The sequence below is a fragment of the Protopterus annectens genome, chromosome 2.part0 (genome assembly GCF_019279795.1).
Source record: "Protopterus annectens isolate FY-2018-M chromosome 2.part0, PAN1.0, whole genome shotgun sequence".
NCBI lineage: Eukaryota > Metazoa > Chordata > Ceratodontiformes > Protopteridae > Protopterus > Protopterus annectens.
The window spans coordinates 572787797-572804928 of record NC_056728.1 but is presented as its reverse complement, the minus strand read 5'-3'; the positions used below and the strand labels follow the sequence as shown (position 1 = coordinate 572804928).

At 43.7% G+C, this 17132-nt stretch overlaps 1 protein-coding gene across 1 annotated transcript in view; it reads left to right on the top strand.

Moving 5' to 3' along the window:
* TNKS (tankyrase) overlaps nucleotides 1-17132 on the top strand; it is a 2150186-nt gene that overhangs the window by 1381055 nt on the left and 751999 nt on the right. The gene's annotated exons all lie outside the window — the stretch shown is intronic.

The window sequence follows — 17132 nt, the reverse complement described above, 5'->3', positions numbered from 1 at the left end:
CTGGGAACATGACCATACTTCCTGCTCCATCTGCCAATCTTTCCTCCCTAAAACCTTTAGAAGCTGCTTGGCTGCCCTTATCCTGTATTTAGAAAATCAGCAGCTTACAAAACTAGCCCTTAGGATGGATCTGGAATTGGCTGATCTGACAGAACTGCCAAAGAAAAAGGTCAAAGTTTCACAGCCTATCACCACTGTCTCTCTGTCTCAGACCCCCCACCCCTTGAGCTTAGGCCTACCCTGTCTCCAAAAACTACTCCCTCTAAAAGAAAACAAAAAACTAAGCATTTATCTAGCCTGCCTGATAGTCAACATGACTGGCAGTCTTTTACTCAATCCCTGATGCAGGCCTTTGTGACCCTAACGTCTACACCATCATCAGCCCCCTCCATTCCTTTGCTCAGTCCAAGGCCTACCTCTGCTGCCTCACTCCTTCCTACCCCACAGAAAGAAGATGAAGAGGCCCTATCATCTGGTTCTGAGGAGTCTTATCTCCAATGCTTCACAAATATCCTCACCCCTGGAATGTTATTCTCCAGATGAAGATTCTGTTGAAGGAGACTCCCCTCCAGAGGAAATTACTTTTGGTGAAACCATCACCAAAATGAAGGAATACTTCAAATGGGTTTCTTCCCAAATGTCAGAAACTCAAAAAAGATACTTTGAACTGCTGCAGGTTGACTCACCCTCCCCATCAGCCATTCCCCCGGTGATCCCCTGCTTGCCTTGATGCTTTTGCCTTTTGCTCTAACCCTGGCTCAAAGCCACCAGCCCCAAAGAGACCAGACTGTCTCTACAGAGTGCCTGAGGATCAGAAATTCCTAGTTAAGCCCCTTTCGGCGGACCCTGCTGTCATAGCTGTGGCCCCAGATAGACAATCTTGGTTACTCCCTTCCTCCTTTCTTTTCGGGTAAAGACAGTAAAAATATGGATGGGCTGGGCAAGAAAATATATACCTCCTCTACCCTGGCCTTCAGCGCTGTTAACTGTCAAACTCATGAGGTAAATTTGCCTTGGATTTAGTTTTCCAGGCAAGTACACTTCTCAACTCCCTGCATGATTCCTCTAACAAAACTGAGGTAGCATCTAAGCTATGGATGGCATCCCAGGTGGCTAGGTATTCTATAAGATGCAGTTATGATGCAGCTGAAGCCTCTGCTAGATCAGCTGCAACTGCATTAGTTATACGTAGATACTCCTGGCTTAGACTCCATCCTCTACTTGAGGACTTTAAGTCAAAAATCCTGGATGGCCCCACTTTACAATAACCTCCTATTTGGAAAGAAATCTGCAGAACTTTTTAAAAAATCTGCAGGAAAAAAGCAAAGAGTTGCAGGACATTAAACACCTGCTGGTCTTGTCCATAACCAAGTTCTACCGAAACTATCCTGCTAAGACATCCTATGTCAGAAGGGCTCCTTCTACAGCCCCCTCCTCCCTCTAGTAGCACAGGAAATGGACTAGGCGACAACCTCCCTTAAGGACTACTTCTTCTCAGCCACCTCAGAGACAGTCCTTTCAAGACAGAAGTAATAACAACAATGCGTGACTGTCTTGTCCTACTTCCCCTGTCTTCCCATCTCTCCCATTGTCTACCCCTCTGGAAAGAAATCACCTCAGACAACTGGGTGCTGGCAATAGTGGAAAACGGATATTTCCTATCCTGGCAGGAAAAACCCTACTTTTAGGCCATTCCTTTCCCACCAAAATATCAACTCCACCCAATTCCTCACATTATACAGAACCTACAGGTTCAAGGCACCCTAGAACCCGTCCCATTAGGACAAGAAGGAAAAGGTTTCTACTCCAGACTTTTCCTTATGGCAAAACAGGATGGACCATGGAGACCTATCCTAGAGTTATTCACCCTAAATCTTTATCTGAAAGACTCCTCTTTCAGAATGCTGTCTCTACAGACCCTGCTTCCACTACTGCCACCACAAGCTTTCATGGCCATTTTAGACCAAAAGGAGGCTTACCTACACATCCCCATACACCCAAACCGCAGAAAATACTTAGTTTGTTGGCACCTGCTCTCGTTTTCAATTTACTGCCTTGCCCTTTGGTTTGTCCACTGCACCAAGAGTTTTCACAAAATGGCCAGCTCCCACCATAGCAATTCTGCAGGACCAAGGGCATACAGATCTGTCCATACCTGGACAATATCCTCATTCTAACAGAACAAGCGGAGACCCTCAAAAAGCATCTCCAGTTCTCCATGTCCCTGCTTCAGGGGCTAGGTTTCACTCTGAACCTCCCCAAATCATCCCTATCCCCAGAACAAGACAAGGTCTTCCTAGGGTGCAGGATCCGGACAGACCTAATGAAGACATTTTTACCCCAAGAAAAAGTTATCTCACTGACAAATCATTTGCAGGACCTTCTCCACACAGACCGACTGTCAGCAAGACAGTTCTTGCATCTCCTGGGTCTTATGGCAGCCACCATTCCCATGCTTCTCCTAGCCAGGATGCACATGAGGAAAATTCAGTGGTACTTAAAGAATGTATGGTCCCAGCCCAGCCATCCTTTAGACTACCAAATACCCTTCCTTCCTTGTCTACAGACAGAATTAAGGTGGTGGATACAACAAATTCAAAGGAATCCAGGCCTTTCTCTGCACACACCCACACCAGCTCAACACGTGCACACAGATGCTTCAGGTCTGGGCTGGGGGTCTACTATGAAGAGATTCAAGGTACAAGCACCTTGGCAGACATCCCTCCTAAAAAAGTGTATCAATGTCAGGGAAATGGCAGTTGTTCTGTTAGCCCTAAAGTCCTTTCTCCCTATCCTTCAGCCAGGCCCACTGCTAATCTTCATAGACAACACCACTGTCATGTATTACATCAAACAGGGGGGGACCAGGTCCTTCCTCCTGTGCAGGCTGGCAATGCAAATTTGAGATTTAGTGTCACTGAACGTGTCCCTACAGGCAACCTACGTGTCCATACAGGCAACCTACGTGTCCATACAGGCAACCTACATCCCTTCCCAAGAAAACCAGCAGGCAGATGTCCTAAGCAGGTCATTCTCCCTACATCATGAGTGGATGTTACACAGGGAAGTTTTCCTAGACATTGTCCACCAATGGCATACCCCTCAAGTAGATCTGTTTGCCTCCCCCATGAACAGACAACTGACAAAATTCTGCACCAAGCACCACTGTCCACTAGCTTGGAGAGTGGATGCCTTCACCATCTCATGGAAGGGACAGTTTCTCTATGCCTTTCCACCCTTCCCTCTCATTCAGAAAGTCCTCCTGAAGGTCAGGAGAGACATGACAAAAATCTTGCTGGTGACTCCCTACTGGCCAAGGCAGCATTGGTTCCCCCTTCTACGGTCACTTGCTAAGAGCAATCACCACAAGTTACCCCACAAGGTGGACCTACTCATGCAACAGAAGGGAACTCTCATCCATCCACACCTAGAGATGCTGAACTTAACTCTCTGGGTGATAAACTTCTAGTACCCTTCAGACACTGCCACACAGAGGATGTGCTATGTATCCTGCAGGAGGCCAGGAAACCTAATACAAGGAGATCCTACATTTCTGAATGGCAGATTTTCCAGGTGGTGTCTCCAAAGACATAAGGACCCCCCTCTAACGGATGTCCCTTCAGTCTTAGCTTGTGTGTGTGAATTGATTAAAGCAGACCTTTCATACTCTTCTGTGAAAGTACACCTCTCTGCTGTCTCTGCCTACCTACCCCTGGAACCTCCTTTACTCCTCTAGGTTGGATGTAAAATTGTTCTTAAAAGGAGTCTTACACATAAGACCTCCCAGAAAGTCTACTCCACCACCCTGGGATCTGAACTATATCCTGGAAAAACTTGCTCTACCTCCATGCAAATCAGCCACTTCGGCATCACTGCAGATGTGTACATGGAAATCAAGTCTTGCTGGTAGCCTTCACTTCTGCAAGAAGGGTGGCAGAACTTCAGACACTCATGGCATGCCCCCCTTACACTATCTTACATAAAGACAGGGTGACCTTGTGCACCAGTCTCTCCTTCATACCCAAAGTGGTCAATGAACTTTCACTAAACCAATCCATTCACTTACCAACCCTTTTCTCCTCTCCTCAGAATAACAGTGAGAGAATACTACACTTCCTGGACGTTCACAGGCAATTGAGATTTTATCTGGACAAAACCAAGGCCATCAGAAAATCAAACTCTGTTTCCTTCCACCCCAGAGCCCTGGGCAAGGCAGTCTCCAAACAAACTATTTCCTGTTGGATGAAAAATCCCATGAATTAGAGGATCAGGGCCCATTCCACTAGAGCAGTAGCTTCATCCAAAGCTTCCCTCCAAAGGCTTGGACACAGCTGCCATCCTTGAAGCAGTCACCTGATCCACTGTGCATACCTTCACCAAACATTACAAACTGGACCATATCTCCAGAGCCAGAGCAGGTTTTGCTAGGGCAATCCTGCAAGGATTTCTGGAATTCGCTACCTCTTCCTCCACGCTTCCTTAGCTGTGGTACTCTCCCACAGTATGAATACTGCAACATGAGAATAGAAGGACTTAGAATAGTTGTGTAAAAGCTTACCATAACTATAGATGTCCTCTTACGTGTTTCAGCATTCCTTCCCTCTCTCCTGACCCCCCTTCTTAAATAGTTGCAGGACTAAGAGACTCCATTGAGCCTTACCAGCACTAGGTCCATTCTGGGTCAGTCTGTGGCATTTCACCTATCTGAAAGACATCTTTTGGCATCTCCTGGGTTACTGGCCGACTGGGCAGTTAGTTGTGAGGTCTATGCGTGCAGACGTCACATTTAAGGCCCCTGGTTTATGGCCGTACGTGTGACATCCCACAGTCCTACAGCAACCAGACTGAAAGCTTTTATGTAGGAGCCGATGTTTGGGTTGTCTGAGGCAGAGAATCCCACAGTATGATTACTGCAACATGGAAGAGAAGGACATCTATGGCTATGGTAAGATTTTACATATCTATTCTTTCTTTGGTTTTAAAATATTTGTGTGAGTTACTATCCTGTGGCATTTCTTACTCCTCTGTCAAGGTTCATTTATTAGCCACTTCAGCATGTCTGCCCATGGATCCTCCTCTTTCAATACATTCTCATGTCAAAACATTTTTGAAAGGGGTTGTGGATAAGAGGCCTCCAAGAAAACCTGTGGACCCTCCTTGGGATCTTAATTTTGTGTTAGAGAAGCAAACACTTGCACCATTTCAGCTTGGTAACCTGGCTGACTTGAGGCTTTTAACAAGGAAAATAAATTTACTGATTTATCTGACTTATGCAAGAAGATTATCTGAGTTGCAAGCTCTTACAGTAAGTCAACCCTGTCTTATTTTCCATGGGGACATGATTTCTTTGGGAAGTAATACTTCTTTTCTGTTTAAAGTGGTGTCTGAATTTACTTTAAGGCAAAGTATCTATCTTCCTGTTTTTCTTTATGTATTTTCTCTCTTCCCACTAATATAAAGGTAATTCTGAGGATTCAGAAGGACTGTCCAAAAAATATTTGTGGTGACCCCCTTTTGGCCCAAGTAATATTGGTTCTCCATTTTTGTGGAACTGGCCAAAGGCAGTTACCACTATCTTCCTCACTGTCTGGATCCTCTCGCACAAGACGGGGGAGTTTGATACACTCCACCCTAAAACATCTAAAATTATCTGCCTGGTCTCTGATAACCTTTTACGTGCCTCTATTAGAGGATGTGCAGCAGGTACTAAAAGAGTCAAGAAATTCTGCATATAGAAGAATTTTCTAGCTGGTGCCAACCCAATAACCAGGGCCCTATTTGGATTGTGCAACTGGTGCTCAAATGTTTGTGTGAGTTATTAGCCTCTAGCCTTTGTACTACTTTATTGAGGTATATTTTGCAATTTCTTTAGTATGTTTGCCCATGGATCCTTCTCTCTTTGCAATGTTTTCTTAGTAAAACAGTATTTGATAGGAGTGTTTCACCTGAGATCACCTTGCAAACAGGATACTCCTTTCTGGGATCTTAACTTTCTGTTGGGAAAGTTAGCTACATCTCCATCTGAACCTGCACATAAGGCAGATTTAAGGTTCATTACATGGAAAACTATTATACTGTTGGATCTGTCACGTACAAGATGAGTATCTGGTGTGCAAGATGAGTATCTGAGTTAATAGCTCTGTTGGCACGTTAACCCTACTGGTCTGTGTTTGGGATAGGGATCAGTAAACATAAATTCCTCATTCATGCTTAAGGTTATTTCAATGTTCTATGAATTAGGACACTGATCTTCCAGTGCTCTTTTCTAACCCTCTGAACCATGGTGAAAGGATTACTCATACTCTAAACATGCATAGGAAGCCCAGATATCATGACAGATCTGAGTCATTTTGTAAGGTCAGTCAGATATATTTCTTATGTTGGCACTAAGAAAGGACAACTCATGACAAATGGACCGTTTCCAGTTGGTTGTCTTCAGCTATGAATTTTGTTATACCCAGCATCCAGATCCAATCAGTTCCAGACAGTATTAAGGCACACTGTCTGAGGGCCTTATATTCTTTGATGGTGTATTAGAAAAGGATGAACTCTAGGAGCTTTCTAGAGACAGCTGCTTGGTTCTCTTTATAAATGTACAAGGAATTACATACTGGATTATTTTGTTTAGATCCCAAACTGTCTTTGCCAGGGACTCCTGGATCCATATCATTTCTCCTCCCAATTTGATTAGGCTTTGGTAATCAACCCTTCCAGCACAAAGACTACTACATCAGTGGGAGTGTGAGTGTAGTACAGTTGTGTAAGAGTCAGTGAGGCCTGGCACAGCAACTCTTGTAAGTCTTCATCATCATTCTCAGACCTGTTACTTTTTAGTTTCATTGAAAAACACGAGTGCAAGATGAGTCCTTGGACTCCCCTCAGAAGTTTACTATGTCAGACATTGATGAGGTCGAGGGAACTGATTTCCCACATCCCCACACCTGATGACACCTAGTTCAGGGAGTTTCTAGAGTTGATGAGGCAAAAAGATGACCCATGGACCACATTATCTGTTCTCTCTGCATCTTCTAGAGGCCTTTCATATTCCCAGCTTTCTTCGTAGGTGTCCCCCCCCACAGTTGATAAATGGATGCAACTGGTGACTAGGACAACATAAGTAACCCTGATGTTATGCGATCTCTAGTGAGTAGGAGGAAGAGGAATAAGCCTCCAAAAGACTGGACCTATTGGACTTCCAAGCCAGATTCTGTTCCTGAAGCAGCAGCCCATAGAGCTTCTAATCTGCTGAGTCCTGATGTCCCTCATTCGGATAATAATTCACAGGCACCAGACAGATTTGGGAAGCAAGTTTGTGTTCTTCCTATTTACTCTTAGGGTTGTGAACTGCTTGTCACATATGCTGTGTTTCCAGCAAATTTGGCTAAAACAAAAATAAGCATTTTTTGGAAGGTTTGCTTGAAGTTTTAAGTTGCAGTCTCTGCTGGTTGCCATGTCACTGATTGTCATTTTCGCCATGTGTCTGTCTTAATAATTCTGTAGATAATGCTACAAAAGCAACAGGCACTCCTGTAAACCTTCCCTGTCATGCCTTGCTGTAGCTTTCAGATTTTGGCAAGAATAGTAAGCCAACATTTTTCAACCTCTTTTTTAACAAGTTGGTGTTTTTTTGTGCCAGCAATTAAGACTGAACTAAAGAAATTGGGGAAGGAGGGCAAGAACCTCACAACCATTTGTGTGAGATTCAGATTTTTTTCCGTATCCGTTCTCTAGAGCAGTGGATACTATACCAGATTTGGCTTTGACATAACCAATGGAGGAAGAACACTTGAGGTTCTAGTAAAGATCAACATATACTTGGAAAACTCCAGAATTGTGTGTCCCAGAGGTGGCAACACCCATGAAAACTATGAATACTGATATCCTCTTTGGAGATTAGGAGGGGGAGCACAGTCTACTGTCTAAGGCCTTGCTTTTGAAAGTCACACTCTGGAGACAGTTGAAAGCTATCGGTTTCTTCATTTCCTTCCATTGATGGCCACCACATGGGAAAGTTGGATTTGGATCTTGACAGTAATATCCGGATGCTATACCTTACCATTTCACACCATTCCCCAGCTCCACACTCTCTATCTCTCTCCTTGCCCGATATCCCTCCTCTCTCAAAGTAGTGTGCAAGATAAGAGATGTTAAACATGTTACAAAGGAACAAATCTGTTTTTTTACTCAAAGTTCTCTTTAATTCTAAAGAAGACCAAAGACCTCAAGCTCATAGTTGATCTGAGCAACCTAAGCCAGTTCTTTTACAGAGAGTCCCTTTGAATGGTTGTGGTACAGTCCATCCTTCTTTGTTAGTAGACAAGATGTCTTTTTTTTTTTTGGACCTGCAAGATTCCTACTCCCAAAAAAAAATCACCAAGGACTGTAGGAGTTTTCTGTACTTCCAGATGAGGGCCAGCCATTATCAGTTTAAGATGCTTCTGTCTAGATTTCATGTCGGCCAGTTGTAAAAAATGCATGTCTTTGATTGCAGAAAACCATAGGATGCAAAGGGTGAGTGCTTATTGTTGTGTAGTTGATGGGCTTCTTAGATGTACAACACATTGCAGTCTAGAAGTGGCAAGGAAGTCTCTTTTGTATCTCTTACATACCTCCCAACCATACCGAATTACTCGTTTTTTACCGATTTTTGGGGTCCAAATAATGGGGTGCCAGGATTCCCGATTGGCACCCCTTCATTTCTGATTTTTTTCAGCTTTTTTTTTTAAAAAAAAAAAAGCTTTCGCACCTGATGTTATCACATGCGCGATGACGTCAGCTCCATCAGCCTGTCGGAATTGAGCTCAAGGGCTCTGGATGGTACTGCACGGAGTAGCTTTTAAGGTACTAGTTATCCTAACGACTGGTACGGAGTTATACATCTAACAACTGGTGTGGAAATGACTGGAGCTTTTAAGGTACTACTAGTTATCCCACCCACTGGCTGCTTACAACTGGTGCGTGTGTATGGGAAGGTCGTGGACAACGACTGCTGCACGGAGTTGCTTGAGACTGGCTGCTTTACAATTGGTGTGTGTGAAGTTATTTTCTTATCATGGAGAGTTATTTATGTTTTATTTCTGCCTGCAGAGCTTACAACTGGCATCTAACTACTGCTGCATTTCTACTTACTCGTGGAGAGTTATTTAAGTTGATTTGGAGTTATTTCTGCTTACTTGTGGAGAGGTGTGTGTGTGTGTGTGTGTGTGTGTGTGTGTGTGTGTGTGTGTGTGTGTGTGTGTGTGTGTGTGTGTGTGTGTGTGTGAAAATGCCCCACTTGTGAATTTATGCCTCACATTTTTGTTTTGTTCCTCATTAAATCTGTGTTTTTCATTATTTTTGTGGCAAATCACTGAAGGATAGAATTCACTAAATAATGACAGGCATTTGAATTTCAGATTTCATATCTTCAGAAAATAAATGGCAACACAAAATCTTTTATTGTAGCAATTTTCTAAGTTTATTGTAATTTGTCCCTATTTTTGGGGCTGTATATTCTCCCATTATTGGCTTTGTCCAGGTTTTTTTATGCTAAGACGTTGAGAGCTATGGTGAGAAGTGAGAACTGAATTCACTAAATGATAGCCATTTAAGTTGTAGTCTTCCTGTCTTTCAGGAAACTACTGATTGACATAGTGGTATGTTGCTCTGACTGTAGTGCATAGGGTACTGGGTTCAAGACTCGGCAGTGAAATGCATGGTGGTAATGCATCATTTTATTCTTGCAACTTTCCAAAATTATACAAGCAATGTTTAAAATGTGTCCCTGTTTTTTGTCCGCCACCCCCCCCCAAAAAAAACTGAAATTGAAAATAAGTGCAAGAATAAATATATATATATATATATATATATATATATATATATATATATATATATATATATATATGGGTCTACCTGACAACGTCGACAAGCCACAACATCGACAACCAGTTTACCGACACCACATAACCGACAGTTCACAAGGTCGACAAGCCACAACATCGACAACCAGTTTACCGACAGCACATCAAAACAAATCCCCTGTCCAAAAAGCACACACACAACACAAGCACACCAAAATCCTTACAAACCCACACTAAACCTCACATACACAACTATCTACAACCTTAACCCAAACCCTAACCCTAAGGTCCGTCACTATCACACACTTACCTAACCCGCGCCCTAACCCTAACTCACTTAACCCGCCCCTAACCCAAAGACTATCACTACCGCACTTACCTAACCCGCGCCCTAACCCTAACTCACTTAACCCGCCCCTAACCCAAAGACTATCACTACCGCACACTTACCTAACCCGCGCCCTAACCCTAACTCACTTAACCCACCCCTATCCCTACAGACTGTCAATATCGCACACTTACCTTACTCGCACCCTAACGTCCGTCACTACCGCATACTTACACAGCCTTTTCCCATGTCGGTGTTCTCAGCGTCGGTGTTTTCATCCGTCGTTCTTCTCAGTTGTCGATCTTCTGGCGTCGGTGTTCTCGGTGTCGGCGTTCTGAGCTGTCGACGTTCTCAGGTAGACCCATATATATATATATATATATATATATATATGTGTGTGTGTGTGTGTGTGTGTGTGTGTGTGTGTGTGTGTACATGGATTCACTTTATATCCTCGAAATACTGAAATGTCGAAATTCAGAATTTCAAAGCTAAGTGTTTATGGTAAATGGGGTGAAATAGCCAGGTAACGGGGCATTGGAATGGCTGCAGGGGGACTCTGGTGCCATATTTTGGTTGTCTATTCTTCAGTTTGCATTTGAAAGTTGGTATCCCAAAATTCCATTTGGAGTGGGCGGGGTTATGTAGTTGTGTCTTTCAGCTTTTCCCGGTTAGGGGTCGCCACAGCAGAACTCCAGTCTGCTAATGATTGGCAGTAGATTTTTACGTGCCGAGTTGCCAGCTTTGACGCACAACCTTCAACGAAGGTACATCCATTCACGCATGTCTTCACACAGAAGACGTTCTAGCTGAGAATCGAACAGGACGTCTTTACTGTGAGGCGACAACGCTACCGCAGCACCACCACCGCAGCTGTGGGCGGGGTTATTTTGCGTTAGTGTACAGATTTGTACCTATTTTTCATGGGCCTTGTCCAGATTTTTGATGTTTCCAGGTTGAGAGATATGATCTCTTACTCTTTGAGAGTAAAAGTGAACACTAGAAAGTCACAGATGGAGCCATCTAAGATGCTCAGTTTAATCAGAGGCATGCTGGACTTTGCCCTGTAAAGTCCTTCTTCCTTCAGATAAGATCCTTCCCTTTTGAAATATTGTGAATAATGTTGTGCAGGACCACTTACTTCCCATATCTCAATGCCTCAGAGGCTTGGAACTTATGGCAGTAACTATTTTGTATGGTTATAAATGCCAGTTATTAAATTAGGGTATTGTAGTGGACCCTAACAGTTCAGTGGTGTCAGGTAATGAATTCCAAGAGACAACTAGTAAAGGTGTCCCAAGACTTGTATCTTTTTCTTGAGATAATGCTTGCACATGCAAAACCTAACTATAGCATTCCACTTTTAATTTGCATCCTAATGACTGTCACCTCAGGCACAAGTGCTTCTGCCTCTGAGTGTGTAGGGGAGGCATTTTCAAGGGCATATGGTCCAAGGAGTATGGTTGCAGTCATAGGTTAGACTGTACATCAGCATTTTAAATGATGTGAGCAGTTTCTCTTACCCTACCGGCCTTTCAAACCTCTTTCCGTATGGTGCTTGTCCTACCCACACAGACATTGTTTTGTTTTGCTCCCCGTCATCATCCCATGGCCTACTTTCCCTGTGGCCTAATCCAGTGCTGGGCCTGCCAGCTACTCCTTAACACCCCTGGCCTACCTAAATTCAGCTGGGGCCAGTCACAGAGCTTAATGGCATCCTGTGAGGGTTTTTGCAGTTATCTTCTGCTGGGGAGGTTATGATTTTTTTGGCCAACCTGCCTCCCTTCAAGTTGCATGGTATGCCTGATGGACAGGCGTACAGTGGGGACATAAGAGCTTTTTGCCCTGTCTCTGTGGCAGTAGCCATGTTCCCAACCTTCCTTATCATGGACTGTGCCTTCTGTAACAGTTTCTTTAACCTTCACCAGAGATCAGTGATACAGATGCCAATGAAACCATCCTGACACTAATGATTTTCTTGCTTATCCTTCCCTGCCATTCCATCAGTCACCTGAGCCACTAATCTGCCCTTGGATGGCTTTGCTGTAGTCTGGGCTTTATCCTTCTATGCCACCTGAGTGGCCACACAGACATCATAGTGGTAGTTTAGTATGCAAACAATCTTGGTGCTACTTTCTCTGTTGAGAAGTGATGGGGGTATGGAAATTGGCTGTGCCCAAAAAAAAATAAGCACATAATCTTGTCCCAGGAATCCAGTTCTTTAGTGAACAGACTCATTCATTGTCTGCTGATGATCATGAGTGGTCCCACGGTCAGTCTATGGCATAGAGGCTTTTCTGTCACTGGGAAAAGCCTTGCTGCAACCTCTTCGTATTCATTACCAAGTCCATCAGGATCAGGACAAGTAATATCCAGATGCTATATCATGCTAAGTGCAGTCTTTTCTGTTTCCTCATCTCTCTTCTGTCTTATAGAGGAATATTCCAAGAATGTGCTTACTTAGAAATGGCCCTCCATGACACGTTTATGCTCTTTCCCCATTTTCCCAGTCTTGAAATTCATTCAGAAAGTCAGACTGAGCAAGTCCTTTGTCATTCTTATAGCCCATTTTGGCCTTGATAATTTTGGCTCCATTTATTATGGCCTTATCTGGAGAACCTTTGCCTGAGACCCTTCAGAACCCTCCTGACCCACCTTTCTGGCAAGCCTAACCAAGACCTTCATTCCTTTCATTTAACCACACGGATGGTTTATCTGCTCCTTGTAATGGCCAGGGACCATTCTTACCTTGATAAGGGTGGTCCATCTCCTCACGTCTATTTGAAAACCCAACACAAGAAAAACCTACAAAAGTAATTGGATGTATTTTTCTGTAAGTCTACTGTGGAAAGATTTGGGTCCTTCTACTGCACAGTACTGTCCATATTAGACTGCCTATCACATTTTATGTCCTTCATAGGACCCATTCAGTGGCTGCTGTACCTGTGCCCTGTCAACTCATTCATTCCTCCAGGGTCAAAGGCCTTAAGTCCCTAAACTGGGTGAGAACCCTATAGCCCATTTTATGCCGATCAGTGCCTGACTGGCCCATTCATTCTTCTGTAGGCAAGAGTATGGCATTAGGGAGTGGGCCATTTCATTTAAAGTCTTTTCCCCTCCCATCCATCCATCTTAACTTCTCCCTGTAGGTATGCATCATACTCACGTTAGCTGCCTGGGCTGGTAATGATATTCATTCTTCCACCAGCACCATCCCTGACTCATTAGCTCACACGTCATTTATCAGCCCCAACTTGCCCTGGCCTCTTTCATGAATGCTTATCTACCCACTAGTAGGCATCACAGGTATAGCAGGCTAGGCAATATTTTTCACCCCAAGATGGGTGAACTGGCATTGAATACTCAAGCCCATTCTCCCTCCTTCCTGACTAGCTCCTTGTGCTTATGACTGAATGAAGGATGTTTGTTTCACAGTGGCATCATCCATTTACACCATAGTGTCAACTGTTTTTTTTTGTAGGCTTAAAATATTGTTTCATTGCAGTACACCTAGCAGCAATTTCTACCTTTTCTCTGTGAATCAACTCTTTATTACTGGCATGAGCATCTTAGTTTCTAGGTATGAATATGCAACAGGCAACTTTCTTTGTAGGTAGACAGGACAGAGTCTATTGGAAAAAGAACTGAATTGTATGTTTCTTTTACCAACAGGAAATTGTCTCCGAAGTGTTTGATTGTATCAGATTCTGCTACAAAAATAGAATAACATGTTGTTCCATCACCATTGCAGTATTCTTCATGAAAGGGACCCTCTGCCAAGGGTAGTCAAATGTCCAGCCAGTATACCTAAGCCTTAGGCTTTCCAGGATGTTGTATGTCACACGTATGCTCCCCACTCATGGCGTAGGGCATAAAGGTGATATACGGACGTATATAGCTCAGAACTTCTTTGCTGCCAGTCCGAACACCATCTTTGATAGTTTGGCTGAGTGCTCCTTCATTTCTGTTGGTTACCAAGCTATTTTCAGATAAGTGCCCCATTGGGGTTTTCTTCTCATCTCATTTTTCTTTTGGTTTGCGAGTTTACATGTCATCCAGCAGGGGAAAATGTCAGTGTGGGAGACAGATTTCCCATAAGGACCATCACAAGCACTGTATTTTATCCTTGGGTGCTTCTCACAACCATAATAAGTGCTCAATTTGTCAATTGTTTGTCCCTAAGACCCTTCATAGTCATCACTCCTCCTTGCTGTCTACCTGGAGAACTAATGTCTTAAGTTGTTGTAGCAGGGTGCTTTGGTGGAATTGTCTTGTCCTGAGGCTCAGCTGTCTGCCAAGAAAACCAAAACAGTTAGGTCGGATTCGGCTCTTGAGGCCAGTGAAAGCCTAGTGGATTGTCCAGTTGTTCCATGTGATTCCTGTGCCATGACTCTGTTGGAAGTCAGTATGGATTCGGCTTCTTGCATGTCCTCAGAGGCTTTGCAGATGTTAATTCTGGATGTTGTGAGGGAACCGTGTCTGATCATACATGAGGGATCAAGAGGCATTCTGCAGATTCTTGTTTGGGTGGTGGTTCCAACTACATTGCTTGAGGGTTGGCAAGGGTCCAAATCTCCTAAGTTCTTTAGGGCTGATGCCCCTTTAAAGAAAAAGCACAAAACTAAGTACGTCTCCCCTGCTCCCAGATATCCCCATCATGAATGGCAGGATTTTGCACAGGGGTTGTTTAATGGCACCCATGGCCATAAAGCCTCTGCAGGGAGTTTCTGTCCCTGCTCCCCCTTGTTCACAACAGGCCTAGGGAGCAGGACTTTTCTGGGGAAGACTTGGACTCCAGGGAATAACAGTGCAGAAAACTGAAGACCACGTGGTTTTGGTGGTATTGCAGAGGGTTTTGTGAGAGCAGAATTTTGCTGGGCTTGCAGAGGGTTTTGTGAGAGCACAGCATGGTAGAACCTATTCTGTGGAAACAGGTGAAGATCTTCCAGCCTCCCAAAGATCGGTAGTATTGGAGTAAGACTGTGTCTTATCCATCTCCATTGTAGAAACAACAGCCTTAAAAAAGAGCTCTCTGAAGAGACCGTACATCTCCCAGATAAAAATTCACAAGCTGTGGATCATTTCATATGGCTCATTTACAAATTATCTATCTTCACTGCAAGTTAAATCAGTTACCTGATACACATGGTGAAGTTCCAGCATGATCTAACTGAAAAAAATAATGTACAAATATTGAACAAGTTGCCCAGTGGGAAACTGCAGCACAAGCTGATTTCCCAGGTGTCTACTCTAAATGCCGTCTCCAAACTGTCCACGTGACTCTTACATAGTGCTGAGAATGGAGAAGCTCATGCTGCAGGCTCAAGTATGGCCATGTGACACCTCATCTGGCTTTGGCATTGCCCTTTTTAGAAAACTTAGTGGTGTCATTTACCAGTGCCTGTTGTGACAGGTAATGATTGATTGAAATACAGGTCAAAACAAAACTGGAGGAAGAGGGAATGAGAGAGGAGGATGCTCTCTGATGTATGGTTGAAGTTCTTCTCTTCCAAAGAGAATGTTTTGTCATAACCAAAAAAGTGCAATAAACTTGTTTTTCAAAAATTCCCTACAGTCTATCTGAGCAGCAACACTGATTAAAAAAGCAAGGATGTACTGAATACAAGAACAGACATACATACTAAGAGATGGACCACAAAACCAGGGTTTATGTATTGTTTTTTGGGAGGCACTTATAGAACCCCAAAAGCTAAGCCTGACTATCCCCTCTGGAAATATTCTTGGGTCATGTTTCCCTGAATCTCTCAGCATGGCAGGTCATAATGTGGAAGAAGTGGCTCAGGGAGATTATATCCAAAGGCTATACAATACTATTTCTGTCCGTTCCCAAATGTGTCTTCTTTCCTCTTCCTTAGATCCTGCTCTGACAAAAGGAGGCAACCAAAAGAGAGAGCAGACCTGCTAGAGTTAATAGTCATCCAAGACGTCCCACCAGACCAGAAAGACTCTGAAACTTATTCCAAATTCTTTTTAGCTCCCGGAAGGATAAACTGTGTCAAACGTATGCTGGATCTCTGAGCTTTAAATCTGTAGCTAAGTAAAACTAGATTCCATATGGTCAGGATAGTCTTCCTTCAGTGCTTGCAAAAAAAAGATTGGATGTACTGTTTAGACCTATGGTATGCCTGTCTACACATAAAAAGCCAAGGCATCCAAGAGTTTCCTGCGCTTTAGGGCAGGAGCCAACTACTACCAGTTCACTGCACTTCTGTTTGGTCTCACCACAGCCCCAGGGCATTTGTCAGATACATTATAGCCATGGCACTCTACTTCATGTTGAGGGAAGATAGAACCTTCCCCTGTCTGGATGTTTGGTTTGCAGCATGTACTACGAAGTCACTCACACAGGTCAGGGATCACTTAATCCTTCTGTTCCATTCTTTAGGAATTTCAGTGAACACCTCAAAGCCCAAGATGGTGCTGTTGCAGACCCAGACCTTTGTAGGATAACATCTGGGTATGAGAGCCTGTCTTTCAAGCTTCCTGTGACAGAGTGACAATCCTGCAGTACATCATCTTTTACTGCTTCCCAAAGTGGCAGCAGCATTGTTCCTCAAAGTGCTAGGACTGATGTTTGCAGTATTTCTGAAGCCCCGTGCAAAGTATCACAAGACAGTTCTTCAGTGGGTACTCTGGATCAAGTGGTATCGTAACTCAGACCCTATGTGAGCAAGTTTGACAATCCAAGTCTTATCAGCATTTTCAGTGGTAGGTATGCCACAGTAACTTGTTCAGAGCTGTCCTTCATTCCTACTTTTCCCTATATTTACATATACCTGTGTCCGAAGTGGGTATTGTTTAAGGCATGCAGTCCAAGGGATTTAGTCATGATAAAGAAGTCTTATTGTTTATCGGTCTTGGTGCTTAGAGTGGTTCTCCTTACATTCTTGCATTACAGGCATCACAGAACTTATTTTGTAAGGGTATTATTGCCATCCACTCAG